The sequence below is a fragment of the Hylobates moloch genome, unplaced genomic scaffold (genome assembly GCF_009828535.3).
Source record: "Hylobates moloch isolate HMO894 unplaced genomic scaffold, HMol_V3 SCAFFOLD_1, whole genome shotgun sequence".
NCBI lineage: Eukaryota > Metazoa > Chordata > Mammalia > Primates > Hylobatidae > Hylobates > Hylobates moloch.
In genome coordinates, this window is record NW_026652276.1 from 38,253,071 (window position 1) to 38,272,270 (window position 19,200).

A 19,200-nucleotide genomic window follows, 5' to 3' on the forward strand; every position below is an offset into this window, starting at 1 on the left:
GCAGCCGCTGGCCCGGGTGATAAGTCCCTCATTGCCCGGGGCCGGCAGGGCCCGCCGGCTGCTCCGAGGGCGGGGCCCGCCTAGCCCACGCCCACCCGGAACTCCAGCTGACGCGCAAGCGCCGCACGCAGCCCCGGTTCCCGCTCGCGCCTCTCCCTCCACACCACCCTGCGAGCTGAGGGAGTGGGCTCCGGCCTTGGCCAGCCCAAACAACGGCTCCCACAGTGCAGCGGTGGGCTGAAGGGCTCCTCAAGTGCCGCCAATGTGGGAGCCCAGGCAGAGGAGGAGCCCAGAGCAAGCGAAGGCTGTGAGGACTGCCAGCATGCTGTCACCTCTCAATGGGATGGTTATCCCTGAACTTCATGGTACCTGAGGGAAATGAGAACTTGTGTCTGGTTTAAACCAGTGTTTTTCAGGTTTCTGCTAGCTGCGGCTGAACACAACCCCTAAGTGATTCAGCATGTTAACCGCTACTGTTGTCATTGTTGCTATTGGTTTTATTATCAAGAAAGAGGTGCCCCAGGCCAGGGTTGTTTTGACAATGTCAGAAACACTTAGAGGACCCGAGATGTGAAATGAGTTGTCCACAGGCATAATTCATTTGAAGCTGGAGGATCTGCAGAAACAGCCCTGCCTGTCCCGGTGCCACAGATGCCATCATAAAAAATGGAGACATCATGGTGGGTCCCCTGAGGCAGCCATTTTGATTGACGCGCTTTCTCCTCAGACAGTGCAAGTGTGAAGAGTTTTTTCTCTGCACCTCAGGGTAGACAATGGACTGGACTGGGAGGCATTTGGCTCCTCCCTGCTAGATTTAAAGAGAAGCTGAAGGTTTCTCTAACCGCATTTCTCCGGTTCTGATGAAGAGCTCACCAGCATAGACTAGCTGACATCACCGGGGTGAGTCACCCACTAACTCATAGCTCTTTAACTTCCTCTGCTTCACTGACCTTCGCCTGCACTGTGCCCCATGCCACCCACTTCCTGGTGCGGGCACACCCTGGACCTTGTCCTCAGCAGGAACTGTGCCACCAGAATCTTGATGTCTGCTATTCCAGGCCTCACTGCCCCACCCTCCTCTTCTACTCCCCACCCCTCCACTTCCGTTCTTTGGCCTAATAGTCAATCCCATGGGAGTGTACGTTGGGTCCAGGAAATTATGCACTATCTATCAGTATTTCAGATGCATGTGTCATTCGACCCAGCAATTCTATTCCTATGCACTTACACTACAGATTCCTGTAATGTTCTCAGTAACACATGTACAAAAATACTTAGTTCAGAAGAAATAAATTTTTAAACAACTTAAAAGATTTGTTAAATAAATTGTGGTGCATCCATTAAATTGGGTGCTATGCAGCCATTTTAAAAACTGAGGCAAAGCTACATGCAGTAATATGAAAAGTTCCCCAAGATACATTTGTAAAAGGAGCACAATATATTACATGCTACTGCTTGTGTAGGGCAATTTACGTAAAAACATAAGTAACATATGTATATGTACACACATATATACACATATATAAACTGTACGTGTAATATGTATACATATATAATACCTACGTGTATAATATGTACACACACACATGCACACTCAACACCATTGTACTATCTCTGAAAGGATATATGAGAAAGTGCAGCAGAAGACAGAGGTGGGTGGTGAGAAAAGGAGACTTACACTTTTCACTGTGTACTTTTATACTTGAATTTTATACAATGTGGAGTATTACCTATTCAAAATAATTTTCAAGAGGATGTTCATCAAGAACTTTTCTTTGGCTGGGTGCAGTGGCTCATGCCTGTAATCCCAGCACTTTGGGAGGCCGAGGCAGGCAGATCACTAGGTCAGAAGTTCCAGACCAGTCTGGCCAATATGGTGAAACCCTGTCTCTACTAAAAACACACAAAGAACTTTTCGTCTACTTCCTAGGGGAGAAAGTAGGGGAAATTTTTCCTCATAGCTTCACTGCCTCTCTGCCCCAACCACACACCCATGGTCAATCAGCAGCTGACACAGTCGCTGCCCTGTCTTTACTCCTTCAGGCTTTATCTTTCAGTGGTCACTGGTGGACTGGATTTCCAGCAGCTGCCAACTCTTTGTCTGTGGCCTTTCTCTAGCCACCAGAGTCATGAGCAGCTCCCCACCCATAAGCACCCCAGAGCAGACCAACTATGGCTGATGGGAATTGGGTACACTGGTGAACACGGGTGCCCATCAGGGGAGATGACTCTGGGGTGTATTCCACACTGGCTCCCAGAGGGCCTCAGCAGGATTAAGCTCCAGTTGTCCACAGTGCACACCCTTTGTTGGCTTCTTTCCCTCCTCTGCCTCACCCCTCCCCTCCTCTACCAGGATCACCTCCCAGCAAACTTCTTATTTGGACCCAGAGACACTCATAAAGAAAAGACGATGTAACAAGCTATAGGGAGAGATGCTGGGACAGAGTCTCCCTCATAGCCATTGGAAGGAACCAAACCTGCTGACACCTTGATCTCAGACTTCCAGCCTCCAGAACTGTGAAACAATCAATTTCTGTTGCTTAAGTCACTCAGTCTGTGGTACTTTGTTAGGAAGCCCTAGCAAGCTAATACAGGTTAGGTATCCTGTATCCAAAATGCCTGAGACCAGAATTACTTTAGAATTCAATTCTTTTTTTCAGATTTGGGGATATTTGCATTATACTTACCCATGCAGAGCATCCCTAATCCAAAAATCAGACATCCAGAATGCTCTAATGAGTATTTCCTTTGAGCATCATGTCAGCACTCAAAAAGTTCCAGATTTTGGAACTTTTTGGATTTGGGACTTTCGAATTATGGATATGCAACCTATATAGTGGGTATCTGCTAATTAGATGGAAGGACAGGGAAGGCCTCTCTGAGGAGGTAGTATGTAAGCTGAGGCCTGACTAAAGGAAAGAGCCAGCCATGCATAAGTCTAGGGCAGACCATTTTAAACAGAAGGCACAACAAAGGCAAAGGCCCTAAGCTAGGAATGGACTTGGAAAGTTTAGAGAACAGAAAGAAGGCCAGTGTGGCTAGATTTAGTGAGTAAAGGGGAGAATAGTACAGGAGGAGTTTGGAGAGCTCAGCTAATGACTCAGCAATCCTTCTGGCCTCCTTATTCTCACCTCCTCCTGCTTCCACTCTGCATTTTTCTCCAAGTCCCACAATCGTTAGATATAGTTATGACAACTGTCACTATGGAGAATAAAAAAAGGAGAGCATTAGGAATTAGGATTTTAAATGGCATTAATGATGTAGCTAAACTAGAAGACACTACTCTTAGGTTATGTGAACTATTATGAGGTTATCTGAAATACTTGGTGGATGGCATATTTGCTTGATGAAACACTAATTTCCCGGTGGAGAACAGACCAAAAATCCCTGGGCCAGAAATCAAATACTTGTTTGCCATTTGTTCTTGGATAATAAGTCATTTACTATCTCTGTGTTTCAGTTTTCTAATCTATCAAATGATTATGAAACTAACACCGTCCCTACCCAACTTGCTATACACGAAAGAAGATTATCCTCAAAAGTATCAGAAGGGAAATAAATGAAATCAAATAGCATATTGAAAGAATACCCTATCATGAACAAACAGTATTGATCCCAGAAGTCAAAAGATAGCTTAATCTTTAGATATCTATTAACATTCACTATGTTAACAGATCAAAGGAAAGAAGTCGAACAATAATCAAGAAAGATGCCCAAAAGCCATTTGAAAAAATTCAACATTATTTATGATTTTTTAAAAAACTGTTATCAAGTTAAACAATTTTTATTTTAATTTCCAGCTTGCTCAGTTAGTAACATATCTTATGTGTTTCTTATAATCATAGTTGTAGGGTGAAGCGTTTCAAAAGCCTTGCTTTTAATGCTTTGTAATTTTTTTAAAAGCTACAAAAAATGGATTTCAGTGATAACAAGCATGAAGGAATAGAATTTCATTATTTAACGTTATTTTAAAGGCTTATACTTGTTGCGCTATTTTTGTGCATGTTACCGGTCATGGCCTTAATTTACTAATGCACAGTCTTAAATCAGAAATGCCATCTCTAATAACTGTGTGAAAGAGCACCTGCTCTGGAAGTGGGAATGAGGTTAGCAATAGAGAGCCAGGGGCACAAAATGAATTTTGAGATATATATATATATATATATAAATTTTTTTTTTTTTTTTTTTTTTTTTAAAGAATTGGCTGCAGACATTCCTATCTCTTTCTAACAACTCGAGCTGACTGTATCTAATTGGAACACAAAGGCCAGTCATTCAGTGCTCCCACCCCTGGCTTTTCCCGCTGCTTCCACACCATGGAATGAATGCTGGCAGCCCTGAATCATTTCCAAGTCACTGGGAATGCACTGAGGTCAGCAGAGCTTGTATTTATGTCAACTTTCTTCAGTGCAAAAGTGATTTGCCTGTGCTTCAAGCTATAGAATCACAGCGCATTGTTATTGAAAGGAGTCTGAGCAACTCAGTCTAGACCAGTGGTTTTCAACCCTAGCCGCACATTAGGGTAACTAGGGGGCTTTTGAAAATCTTAGTGATGCCCAGACTTCCCCCTCAAAGTGTCTGATTTAGTTGGTCTGGTAAAAGACTCTTTCTTCTGTATTTTTGAAAAGCTCCCCTGAGTGATTCTAATATATAATCACAATTAAAAACCACTAGTCTAGTTTTGTCTTTTCGTTAAATGAGCAAATGTAGGCCCAGAGTGGCCAGCTACATAATGGCAGATAACATCGACTTACAGGTAATTCTTGTGATAAAAAAAAAAAAAAAAAAAAAATTCGTCCAAAACCTTTTTTCCCAAAACTTGGAAATAAGGCAAAAAGATGACTTCTGTCCATTCAGTCCCTTATTAAAACATTGCTTTTAGCCCATCCAAGGATCATCTGACCCTCTAGTGGAAAGTAACTTTTACCATTACTACTATTAAAGATCTAGGTATTTTTAAGCCTGTAAAGGATTTGATGTAACTTGTGGAAAACAAATATGATGCAAATGAGTTTTTTATCATAGAGATAAAAATTATTTCTGTTCACCTGAGATGGTAACCCCAAAGGTTATGATTTTTGCCCTGTGGGACATTAACCAGTTTGTATGTAATTTAGCAATTTTATTACAGCATATTTTTCCATTCTGTCTCTCCCTTTCTCTCTCTCTCTGCCTCCCTTCCTCCCTGTAATACGTCATTTGCCTGTCCCTCCCTTCCTTTTTTTTTTTTGAGACAGACCCTTGCTCTGTCACCCAGGCTGGAGTGCAATGGTGCCATCTCGGCTCACTGCAACCTCCACCTCCCAGGTTCAAGCGATTCTCATGCCTCAGCCTCCTGAGTAGCTGAGATTACAGGTGTGTGCCACCACGCCTGGCTAATTTTTGTACTTGTAGTAGAGATGGGGGTTTCAACCTGTTGCCCAGGCTGGCCTCAAACTCCTGGCCTCAAGTGATCCACCTGCTTCAGCCTCCCAAAGTGATGGGATTATAGGCATGAGCCATTGCGCCTGGCCATTTGCCTTCTCTTTGTGTCACCTTCCTAACTGGCTTTATCATTCTTCTGGTTACCTCATTAATGAGAAATGAAACTTTGACACCTACTTACTAAGGGGTTATATGAAAACTATAAGTATAAATTTATAATTGTTTTGACACTTATAGGTGATGTAAATTTTATTGAAGTGTCTTAAACCATTCAGAAAGCTTTAATTGGTCATTCAAGGTATACTTTATTTTGTTCTCTAAAAATATTACTCATCAACCACATTCAGAAGCCATAATGTTCAAGACTTTCACTTCAGGCAAAGTGGAGTACCAAAGACCTAATTGATCCTGTCTTGAAAAATGCTAAAAAGTAAATGGGCAAAATATCAGAAAGTATAGTTTTTAGACATTGAACATCAGACAGCACAGGACAGTGATCCCTGAGAGAGGGAAAGCAAATAAGGTGAGTTCTGTGATTGTTCCAGCTCACAGCCTGGAAAATTTCCAAGACACCATGCATAGAGGAAGTTTCACTCAGTTGAGAAGATGGAGCTGGGAGTCTGGAATCAGTAGGGAGAAAAATCAGCCTTAGACCAAAGGTGGCTCTCATCCCACCTCACAAAGCTTAAAAGCAAACTTCAAATTGTTTTCAAGTAATTTACATGTATCTCAGAACAAACATTAAAAATATTTATGGGAATATAAAAAAAACCAATACCCAACAAGGTAAAATTTACAATATCTGGTATCCAATACAAATTACTGGGTATGCAAAGAAGCAGGAAAATATAACTCATAATGAAAAGAAAAATTGATCAGTAGAAACAGACCCAGAAATGATAAAGATGTTAGAATTAGTAGAGAAAGACATTAAGACATGTAGTTATGGTCAGGCTCAGTGGCTCATGCCTATAATCCTAGCACTTTGGGAGACCAAGGTGGGCAGATCGCTTAAGCTCAGGCATTCCAGACCAGCCTGGGCAACATGGTGAAACCCCAGCTCTGCAAGAAATACAAAAATTAGCCAGGTGTGGTGGCACGTTCCTGTAGTCCCAGCCACTCAGGATGCTGAGGTGGGAGGATCTCTTGAGCCCAGGAAGTCAAGGGTGCAGTGAGCTGAGATCATGTCATTGTAGTTATTGTAACTATATTCCATATGTTCAAGAAGGTGGAGGAAAGATTAAGCACATTAAAAAGAGACATGAGATCTATTAAAATGACCCAAATAGAACTTCTAGAAATGAAAACTACAACACATGAAATTAAAAATACATTGGGTAGGATAAACAGTGGATTCAACACCAAATAAAATAGTATTAGTGAACTTGAAGGCATAGCCATAGGAAGCATGCATAATAAAACTCCTGGAGAAAAAACAAACACTGAAAAATGAAGAGAAAGTCAGACATCTTTGAGCAGTCCAATACACATATAATTGGAGTACTGGAGTCCAATTATATATTATTTTCCTGTTGGAAAATGTGAAGACAGAAAAAATTTTTAAATAAATTTTTTTAGATGTAAATTTGTCTAAAGCTATAAACTCACAGATTTGAAGCTCAATCAACACCAAGCTTAGGAAACAAGAAGAAAATTTCATGAAGGCATAATGTTATCAAATTGCTTAAAATAAAGAGAAAATCTTCAAAGCAACCAGAGGAAAAAACCATAAAGTTGTGTTGTCTTCCCCAGATTGTGAAATGTTCGATTCCACACACCCTGGCCTTGGGAAACCACAGGAGGTGGAACTTGGGACCTGTGGACCTAGAGAACATGGCTTTGCTTCCCAAGTAGAGTTCAAATGCAAACAATATCTAATATGAACTATAAATATTTTTTCTCATTTATTAATGTTTCCCTTTAGCACGGCAGGAACTAGCATGAGTTGACATATCAGGTACAAATTTTAGGGAGCACTAAAAAATCAAATAACATTTTCATGTAATATTTTAAAGAATTAAAATGAATGTAAGAAAATCAATTATTATCAAAATATCACATTTTTAATGAAGACAGGATCTGACCCTGTGCTTGCATGACTCACTTCCTTCTCCTTGGTCCCAGCCCTACTCTTTAGAAAGAGACCTGACATATCTTTAGGGCAATTTCTTCTTATCTCCCCCACGCACTGCCCATAGTAACTCCAGCCCTCCACCCACTCATCACAGATTTCATTTTGGTGCCAAGACAAGAAACCTTAAGGCCATCTCCTTCTTTCTTTCTTTTTTTTCTTTTTTGAGGTTGGGTATCACTATGTTGCCCAGTCTGGTTTCAAACTCCTGGGTTCAAGTGATCCTCCTGCCTCAGCTTCCCAATGTGCTGAGATTACAGGGATGAGTTGCCACACCTGGTCTTTCTTATTAGTTCATATTTTCTTCATGTTTCTCCCTTTTAGAGTCACAAGAGAATTATCTTCTTCAAGTACAAATTATATTCCTAAAATGTTTGCCTCTGTACTAGAAAGGGTTATCAAGGAATTGAAATCTTTTAACAGGGGGTTTCTAGTCAAATGGATAAAGAGCAAACAAAAATAAATGCCAAGCTTTACTTACTAGCAAAAAGTGGAGTTTTTTAATTCATTGACACAGATTTTGTGTGTGTGTTTTAATAGGGCTATTGTGTTGCTATGGTTGCAAGCTTGCATTGGTATTTTCACTAGGAGACGATGTGGTCTGAACATTCCTCCCACTTTTCACATCTGCCCACGTGTTCCACACAGGGATTTGGTAACCTGTCTTCTAGCCCTAGCCTCCTCTGCCATCCCAGGGAGTGCACATTTTTCAGCCCTTTCTCAGAAAATCTGAATTCCTCTGAGATGTGGTGAAGTTAAGCCCTGGCTCCTGCTGAGAATGCAGATTGTCAAACCACAGAATGTTGATCAGCTTCCTGTGTGAGGCTCGATAAATTTTTACCTCTTTGGCATGATATTAATACATGAGATCGCTATGAGATAATTAATTTAATAATGACCTCTTCAAAATGAATTTAGAAATTAATCACTAGAGAAGATATCGAGCTTAAAAATTCTGGGTGTTTTTCTTAAAGCAATCGTTATGAAATATTTTGCAAACTAAGAATGACCTCTTAATGATTCTTCTAAGTTCTAGATATTCATATATCTTTTCTCTTTTCTCTCTTCCTCTTCCTGCTCCTTTTTCTCATCTTTTCTCCTCGTCTGCTTACCAGTTTTTCTTGTAACACTTACACCCATCGTCCAAGCTTGCCTCTCTGAAATTTGATTTTCAAATCTGATCACAGATGTCTCCTAAGAAGTAAAGAGGCAGTGGGGACAATGGTCCCAAGTATTGTGTCTCTGAGGACCTGCCCCGTGGCAGCAACTAAAACTGGTTGTCCTCAAGCTTGGGAAGAACTTCTAACCAAGACCTTGGTTCAGGCCCTTATCATTTTTTAGTGGTCTCTGTTCCTGCATCCCTTTTCCAGCTTTTCTCCATACTCCAACCTGAGTGATCCTTCTAAACTGCAATTCCATCTGCACGGCTTGAAATCTTCTAGTGGTTCCCCAATGTCAATTAGATGAGGTCCAAGCTCCATAAAATGGCATTTGAGGCCTTTAGTGATCTGGATCTTCCTCCCACACTGACCGTGTCCCTCAGGGTTCATGCTCCTCCCTATCCCTAATCTCCCTTTCCGCTGCCTCCCACACACACACACACACACACACAGACACACACATACACACAGCCACACCAAGCACACTCCTTACCCAGCCACACCAAACTCCATATCTCCCAGTCCCCGTAATGCACCAATGTTTTCTTATGCCACCATATAAGGCTTTCTCAGCCTAGACTCCCCATTTTATAAAATTATGATATAATTTCAAGACTAATCTTTTATCCTTGAAGAGTGTACGTAGCACTCTCTCTCATTCCTTTCATTGTCTCTGTTTTTTGTAGCCAAATATATTTATAACGGTTCTGACTATGAATTAGAATTCTCTGCAATGTAATTTCATGATATTAGGTGCCAGCAGGAAACTGAACACTGAAGTCAGTGATCCACATGTCTGAAAATGTTTGAATGCTTAACACTATGTAGCTCTGGTCTAAAAAGAAATGAGTCATTTGTGGGTCCTTGGGTTGCCACGCTCTGAAATCTCCAAGTACTTTCAAACACGCACATTCTCACATTCGCTGGCCTTCCTTGGCTCCCACGTGGCATCACTCATATTCTGATGCTCTGCACAAGATGCTTTTTATATGCAAAAGCAGCAGAAATTCGGGTTGCCTGAGCCATTGGCAAGTGTATAGTGGCTTGAATGCTCCCTGACACAAGTCCACCGCTCTCCTGAGCACTCCTGAGCGGTGACCACAGGGCTGTTCTAACCCAACTATGTGAGAAGGGCTGTGGTATAATGGACAGAGCATGAGACTGCAGGTGATGAGACCTGAATGCAAATTCACACTCTATACCTCTGCTTCTATCATGTGGCCTCAAGCAAGTCATTTCCCCTCTGTGTGTCTCAATTATCTCATCTAAGACCAATGAGTTGGGCAATATCAATATTTTTCAACCGGAACCACAGACTGCCTGCATCGGAATCACCAGGGCTGCTTTTTGGCAGTGTCGACGCCTCGGCCCCTCTCCTGACCTAGTGAATCACATTCTTTAGCCAAGGAATGAGAAGGGAGTTTAGAGAATAGGAGAGATCCAGAATCAACATTTCTAATAGCTTCTAAAGTAACTCTTGTGGTTACCAAAATCTGGGACCCACTGAAATAGATGATCTCTTAAGCCAGGCTACCAGGCTCTTGCCACACAGTGCCAACTTTCTATCTGTTGTGAGATGTATCACAAATAAAAAAAAATATGAATGATTTTTCTAAAGTAGTATAATTTAGAATTGTATTTAGAATATAAAATTTAGAATTGTATTTAAATTTAATTACAGGGGATTCAATGTATCACTATAAATTGCACCACTTCCATTCATTCATTTTCCCTTTCATTTGCTTGAGCAGGAAAGCAAGGCACAAATTTACCCCTAAAACTCCAGAAATAGCATATACCCTGCAGCTTATTTTACCTATTCCCAGGCTATTGGAGCATATCTCTTTGGTGCCAGACATCACCTGCCCTGAATTCACCTCTGATTTCAGCCATGGCAGTGGTGGGGAAGTTCATGGGAGCTCAAATTTGTCTTCAGCTGGCAGTGTCCCACCTCAAGCACTCACCAAGTAGTTTGTTTGATTTTTTAAATAACAGCCTATCAAGATAAAATTCACAGTCTACAAAGTTCACTCTTAAAGTGTTCAATTCAGTGGTTTTAGTATATTCTTAATATTGTGCATTAATCAGTGCTATCTAATACTAGAGTATTTTCATCATCCCAGAAAATACCCATTAATGGTCAATTTCCATTTCTTTCTCCTCCACTCCTGGCAACCACTAATCTACTTTCTGTCTCTATGTATTTGTCTTTTCTGGACATTTCATATGACTGGAACCATACAGTACATGGTGTTTTGTGACTGAATTCTTTCACTTAGCATAGTTTCCAAGGTTAATCCATGTTGTAACATGTATCAGAACTTCATTCCTTTTTGTGACCAAATAATATTCTCTTATATGAATGTACCACATTTTGTTTATCCATTCATCCCCTAATGGACATTTGTTTCCACTTTTTGACAGTTATGAATGACGTTGTTATGAGCATCCATAGTATGTGATGTTTTTCTTGCTTTTTTCAATAGTCTCTTTGTCTTTCCAAAGTTTGACTATAATGTATGTATCTAAGTGTCAACCTTTTTGAGTTCTCCTGCCTGGAGTTTGTTGACCTTTTTGGATGTGCAGATTAATGTTTTTCATCAAAGTTTGGAAGCTTTTAAGCCACGATTTCTTCAAATATTTTATCCCCTTCTATCCCTTTCTCTTTCTCCTCTCCTTGGACTCCGATTATTTGTATGTGGTATGCTTGATGGTGTCACACAGGTCTCTGAGGCTCCATTCATTTTTATTTATTATTTTTCTTTCTGTTCCACAAGCTAGGCACTCTCAGTTGACCTGCTTTCAAGTTCACAGATTCTTTCTTCTTCTAGTGCAAAGCTGCTGTTGATACCCTCTAGTGAATTTTTCATTTCAGCTGTTGTACCTTTTTCTTATTCTCTTTGGATTGCTGTAACAAAATACTATAAACTGTGTGGCTTATAAAGAACAGGCCAGGCACAGTGGCTCACACCTCTAATCCCAGCACTCTGGGAGGCCAAGGCGGGCAGATCACAAGGTCAGGAGATCAAGACCATCCTGGCTAACACAGTGAATCCCCGTCTCTACTAAAAATATAAAAAATTAGCGGGGCGTGGTGGCAGGCGCCTGTAGTCCCAGCTACTAGGGAGGCTGAGGCAGGAGAATTGCATGAATCTGGGAGGCAGAGGTTGCAGTGAGCCGAGATCATGCCACTGCACTCCAGCCTGGGTGACAGAGCAAGACTCCGTCTCAAAAAAGTAAATAAAGAAAGAACAGAAATGTATTTCTCACAGTTCTGGAAGCTGGAAGTCCAAGATAAGATTGCTAGCATGGTCAAGTTCTGGTGTGGGCTCTGCCCTCATGACCTAATCACCTTCCCAAGGCCCCACCTCCAAATACCATCTCACTGGAGATTCAGTTTCAACATATGAATTTGGGGGACATAAACATTCAGTCTATAGCAACTTTCCAAGCCCTGAATTTCTATTTAGTTCTCTTTTTTCTTGTAATTTATAACTCTTTGTTGATATTCTATATTTAATGGGCCAATATTCTTATACTTTCTTTTAATTCTTTAGACATGGTTTCTTTGAGATTCTTGAACATATTTATGATAACTAATTTGGAGTCTTTGTATAGTAAGTATAACATCTGGGTTTCCTCAGAGGCAGTTTCTATAGACTGCTTTTTTCCCCTTGTGTGTGGGCCATACTTATGTGAGGCCTTGTAAATCAACAACCTTGAAACCGAGAATTCTGAAAACACAGCTGAAAATAGCAGCTACTGCAGGGTGCAGAACAGGCTCGGAGTTCCCTAAAAGCCCATCCCTGGAGAGCTGTCACTATTTGACCTGTCAGGTTTATCATTTTTTGTTGAAAACTAGATATTGTAAATTATGTGTCACCTCCGGAAATCAGATTCCCCTCCCTTCCCAGGGTTTGCTGTTATTGCTCTTTGTTGTTTTTTTTATTGCTGTTGTTTGTTTAGTGACTTTCCTCGACTAATTCTGTTTAGTCCATATTCTTTGCCCTATGCAACCACTGGAGTTTCGGCTTGGTTAGCTTAGCGGTCAGCTAATAATTGGACCGAGATTTCCTTAAACTCTTTGAACCAGTGATTCTCCCAGCCTTTGCCTGTGGCATCTGTGTGTATTTGGGTCATGGCTTCAACATTTTATTTATTTTATTTATTTATTTTTTGAGATGGAGTTTCATTCTTGTTGCCCAGGCTGGAGTGCAGTGCCGTGATCTTGGCCCATCGCAACCTCTGCCTCCCCGGTTCAAGTGATTCTCCTGCCTCAGCCTCCCGAGTAGCTGGGATTGCAGGCACCCACCACCACACCCAGCTAATTTTGTATTTTTAGTCGAGACGGGGGTTTCTCCATGTTGGTCAGGCTGGTCTCGAACGCCCGACCTCAGGTGATCCCCTGGCCCTGGCCTACCAAAATGCTGGGATTATAGGCATGAGCCACCGCGCCTTGGCCAACATTTTAGCAGCCGTTTCCAGTTCTGCCTTTGCCTTCACTTCCTGCATGTACAGAGTTTTAAAGTCAGCGACAGGTGAGAGCCTAAGGTCTTCCAGGACTTTCCTGAGCATGTACACTGTGCTATGCATGCATGTGGCCTTCTAGATTTGTAGGAATATGGCAAAGCTTTTCAAAATCCCCTATAGATAACTAATTCACCAGTGTTCCTCTTACATTTTGTGCTTAGCCTCTTGTTAGCCTGAATTTGTAATGGCACCTCAGGTAATGCAATGTTAAACAACTGCCTTTTGTTTATAGTTGATAAATACCCTATGGGTAGAGTTGGTTGCATGGAGCAACCTCTGAGTCAAATGAAACAAAGACGAGCCCTGAGCTGTCAGGTCAAATAGTGACAACTTCTCTAGGGATGGGCTTTTGGGGAACTCCGAGCCTGTTCTGCACCCTGCAGTAGCTGCTAGGCTGTGTTTTCACAACTGCCAGTTTTAAGGTTGTTAATTTCCATGGCCTGACCGAGCTGTGGGAGTGGGATGGAATTAGGGCAATTTGGAATGCCACAGGTCTTGCTCTTCTTACTGAGATTCAGCTGTTTTTCTTGAGTAAGCACCCAGACTGCTGTAAGCCTTTAAGTAATTTCCAGAGTTCTGAAAAAGTTGATTTTGACAGTTCTCACTGCTTGTATGAAAGAGCAGATTTTTGAAGGTCTTTACTCCACCGTTTTAGAAGATCCCCCCACCCTGATTTGTTGGTTTTGTTTTTGTTTTACCTCATGGCTGTCTCTGAATTCCACCTCACTATGTGCAAGCATAAACCCAGAATTTCAAAGCAGTAAAGCTCAGGGCAATCCTCAAGATCGTATGACTGGAGAACCCTTCAGGTGGATGCTTCTGAGAGGCATTCGGCATGCTTCTCCGCAGTCCAGGGAGAATCAAGGCCCCCTTGCTTAATGTGACAAACTCCAGCATGTGCCCTTATCTTAGCTTTTCCTCCTTTCCCGCCTTATCTCATCAATCCTTAACTCCTGCATCATAGAATCACCTCTCAAATAAACTGCCTGGGCCGGGAGCAGTGGTTCACGCCTGTAATCCCAGCACTTTGGAGGTTGAGGCAGGTGGATCATTTGAGATCAGGAGTTCAAGACTAGCCTGGCTAACATGGTGAAACCCCATCTCTACTAAAAATACAAAAATTAGCCGGGCATGGTGGCACACACCTGTAATCCCAGCTCCTCAGGAGGCTGAGGTGGGAAAATCACTTAAGGCTGGGAGACGGAGGTTATGGTGAGCCGAGATCATGCCACTGCACTCCAGTCTGGGTGACAGAGTGAGACCCTGTCTCAAAAAAAAATGATAAAATAATAATAATAATAAACTGCCTGCATCCAAGTCCTTGCTTCAGGCTCTGCTTCAGAGAGGGCCCAAACTGAGACAGCTACCAGCTCTGGTGAACTGCATATAGTTCTGTGACTCATGAATAACCGTGGTGCTTTGCTTTACCACAATTTGCTGTTTTTGATCAAATCTGGATACATTCAGTGGAAGTATGTAGCACTGATGTGTATCCCAGCAAAAAAGGGGGGAATGGGCATTAAGAAGAGGTATTCTAAAACACTATGATTTCTAGGACAGAAAAAGAACAGCCCACACATCAAGTTAGGAGGAAAAAACAGGATATCTCCATATGCCACAACTTCTGTTTTCCCTAAACCTGATTTTATAACCAGAAAAGCAGTTTCCCAGACACTAAGTTCATCCTGCAACCAGCTAGAATGAGGCAAGCTCCTTCTTGGTTGAGCCATCAGATAATTACCACAGAGCCATGAGAATGGTGATTTGGATGCTGACAACAAAAATAATCGTCACTATTACTGACTACTGACCATGCTAGGCACTGTGCATGCGTTTTCTCACAGGGCCCTCATCATAACCACTGAAAGCTTAGACTATTCCAGCTAATGAGTTACCACCTGATGGGAACATGCATCTGGGTTGCCTTGCCTTATCGGGTGCCAGAAGGCCATGGTGTTAGTCTAAATTAAATTTGGATTTACATAAAGTGCATGCGTATCCCCAGACTTCCAAATGTTCTTTTAACTATATAAAGTCTCATTGGCAGCATCCTTCCATCTGGAGATTCTTGTTGCTATTCCAAGTGGCCACAAGATGCATTAGCCACTGAGACACATGGTTACTGTTACCAGGTACTCACAGAAAAACTTGCACCTAGCAGTTTCCACCAAGAAGGCTAGCAACGGACTCTGGAAAGATTTAAGGGGTCCATGTCATCACCTCACATACAGGTAAGGGGTGACTTACCTACCAGCAAGAAGCTTTTCAGCTATCACTAGGCAAGGGGTATGGCCTGTCTCAGTGGCAGAGCTAGTGAAAATATAGGTCAGGCCACGCTGATTCAGGGACCAAAAGACAGCTTTCAACTAAGGATTTAGCACAGACAATAAAAATTGGTTTAAAAATTGTAGAGACATACTCAATCTACTTTTAGGGATAAAACACACACTGTTTTCTATGCTGTTAATTGTAAGCATCTAACACACTGTGGCACCAATTCCTCCTCACCAGAATTACTGTGAAACCCTTCCCCAAGGGTGGTTAGTACTAAGCTGGACACCTAATAGGAAGAATAATAACAACGACAATGTTCTAATTTTTTTTTTTTTTAGTATCTGTTAGGTGCCAGGAACTTCACATTCATTATCCCTTACTTTAAGAAGTACCCTGTAAACAAATTAAGTAGTACCCCTGGATTGTCCCCATTTAACCTCTGAGGAAATTGCCAATCAGAGAGGTTAATTTGCCTTACTATATGATATTTAAATGAATATTTGTATGAGCAAATAAGTGAGGATGAATTAATGAAATTAAGTAATTAAGTGAAAGGGGAAGCTGGGCTGTTCTAGACCTGGTCTAGTAATGCTTCTGCTTTTGTCATATTATTAAAGAAATAGTGTAGCTTTTTTTTCTGCCCTCTCTTCGGTATTTCATGTCAGGCTGGCATTTCCTCATAGTGGATCCAAAATACTAATTTCAGAGCATATTCGTATTTTCCAATCTGCAATGCCTTGTAATTCTGTTTTTTGAATACAGAGATTTTTGACCCAAATAAAGATATTGTATCTCTGCCCTTAATAGTCCATATATGGATGAAATGCCATAAATAGTGAAAGAACTCTAAAATACATTGACAACATGCTTATAAATGTTTTTTGTCAAAGGAAACTTTTGCACTTATATTTTTTTAAGTTTCTCGGGGTTTTTTAGGTTTATTGGTTTCTCTTTTATTATAAAATATTATAAACTCGTTACAGGAAGTTCGACAGAACAGCAAATAATAGAAATAACTATTTATAAATACACATAATATCACTTTTGAAAAACAACCATTGTTAGTATTCTGGTGCACTCTATTTCCTTTTGGTCTTCTTTCTGTGCATAAGACTTTTTTACTGCAAGGGCAGGAGATATTTTTATACCTATCATTCCTTGTTTCTCTTAACCTTTAGTCTTGAAAAGGGGTTGGTCATCCTATAGTCTTCTTAAACATCATTTCTAGACAGCCAAGAAAGATACTTATTGCATTATTATCTGGGCGACAATATCTATGTCCAACAATTGCAGAATAGTTAAGTATATCTACTTGAATGCATCTAGTACAAAGTATTTTCTAAATTTACATTTATTTCCTTAGAAGGTGGAGATATATACAATTCTTCACCCCAAAATTTATGAGCTCTGCCCCATCTTGCTTTGTGGTATCTCTGACTATTAAATATTAACTTTAACAGCTTTGGTAAAAGCCATCCCTTAGTTTCCTCACTAATAGTTTGCAATTTATCTATTTGATGTCCACAATTGCTTAAACGTGCTGCCTTGAATACGAGAGAAAAGATGGCAGATATTCCTAAAGGCTCTTCCAATTCTCAGGCCTGCCAAAGGACCAAATTGCCAGTTTTCCCTGTTTATTGCCGCAAGTGAAACAATACAGTTGAAAAACATAGAAAGGCAAGGCTAATTATATCCCTCCTACCCCCCACTTCACTTCCACCCCCTGAGGAGACCCATACTAACAATCCAGTGGACATCCTTCCACCTTTTTCCTTCTTCCTGGTTCATAACACCACTACAAGCATGCATAGACACGTAAGATATTTCCAGATGAAACTATACAGTATTTGCGATTTGCTTAAAATTGTTTATTTGCTTAATTTGCTTGAAAATTTATTTATATGCAAATATACACACACATACATCCTTTTACGTAAATAGGATTATATTTCACATGGTGGGCCCTTTTAAAACAGCCTCTGTTTTTCTAACGTTCTTCTATCTCTTACATTCATGTCCATCCAGTCATCCTGCCCTACTCTCCACCCTCATACCTCATGTTAACAACTAGTGTGTGCCCTTCTGTACTTTTTATATATACATAGCCACATACAAGCATATTTATGCATATACATATATACACAGATACTCATAAATCATCAGATAAATGGTAGGATTTTGACACTGGTTACTTTACAAGCATGGGGTCCTACTATGCTTATCTCTCTGTATCTGATTTTTCTTCTTCAACAATACTTTGTGGCAATCCCTGTAAGTCAATTGTTTTCATTCTTTTTAATGATTACCTGTTATTCTATGATGTAAATGTACTCTTATTTGTCTATTTCCTTATCTTTACTCATTTACGCTATTTCCAGTCTTTTATCACTAGAGCAATGCCAAATAAACCTCTCGTATTCATGTTCTTACCTACTGCTGCTTATATTTCTTTCTTTTTTTTTTTTGAGATGGAGTCTCACTCTGTTGCCCAGGCTGGAGTGCAGTGGCACGATCTTTGCTCACTGCAACCTCTGCCTCCTGAGTTCAAGTGATTCTCCTACCTCAGCCTCCCAAGTAGCTGGAACTACAGGCGTGCATCACCATGCCCAGCTAATTTTTTTGTATTTTTAGTAGAGACGGAGTTTCACCATGTTAGCCAGAATAGTCTCAATCTCCTGACCTTGTGATCCGCCTGCCTCAGCTTCCAAAAGTGCTAGGATTACAGGCGTGAGCCACCGTGCCCGGCCTGCTGCTTATATTTCTATGACATAGGTTCTCCACAATTGGGATTGCTGTGTTAAAGGATATATGAACTTTTAGTTTTAAAAGATGTAACCAAATTGCTTTCTTCACAGCCTGTAAGAACTTAACAACATAAATATATAAGAATTTGCATTTCCCTGTCTCCATCAACAGTGGGTGTTTCGTACCCCTCACACTAACAACAGTTCAGAAGAGAGATCCCTTATTTCTACTTTAATTTGCATTTTCTGCTAGCTAGTTTAAGCATGTTCTCAACTCTTCTTATATCGTATTGACTATTTAGATTTGCTCCTTTAAGAACTATTTACTCACATTATTTGCTCATTTTTTTCCTATGAGTTTTAAATAGCCATCTGAATTACAAATTTTCTCCAACTCTCTCATTTGCCTTTTGAGTTTGTTTATAGTATCTTTTGCCTGGTAAAGAGGTTTTTTGGTTTCTTGGTTTGTTTGTTTGTTAGGTTGTTTGTTTTTAAGCCAGTGGTATGAAACTAGCTCACTCTAACCTTGCATTCCTGGGCCCGGGCAATCCTCCCACTTCAGCCTCCCAAGTAGTTGGAACCACAGGCACCTGCCACCACACCCAGCTCATTTAAAAAAAACTTTTTTGGTCCAGACGTTGTGGCTCATGCCTGTAATCCCAGCACTTTGGGAGGCTGAGGCTGGCAGATCACAAGGTCAGGAGATGGAGACCATCCTGGCTAATATAGTGAAACCTCATCTCTACTAAAAATACAAAAAAATTAGCCAGGCGTGGTGGTGGGCGCCTGTAGTCCCAGCTATTCAGGAGGCTGAGGCAGGAGAATGGCATGAACCTGAGAGGCGGAGCTTGCAGTGAGCTGAGATCGTGCCACTGCACTCCAGCCTGGGAGACAGAGCGAGACTCCGTCTCAAAAAAAAAAAAAATTTCCTAGAGAC

General features: G+C 41.0%; 1 long non-coding RNA gene across 1 annotated transcript in view; it reads left to right on the forward strand.

Moving 5' to 3' along the window:
* The first annotated feature begins 221 nt into the window (after positions 1–221).
* Positions 222–19,200, forward strand: part of LOC131381094 (uncharacterized) — a 59,405-nt gene continuing 40,426 nt past the window's right edge. The window contains exon 1 of the long non-coding RNA XR_009209556.1: positions 222–900. This is a non-coding gene — a long non-coding RNA (uncharacterized LOC131381094). The remainder of the gene's footprint in view (positions 901–19,200) is intronic.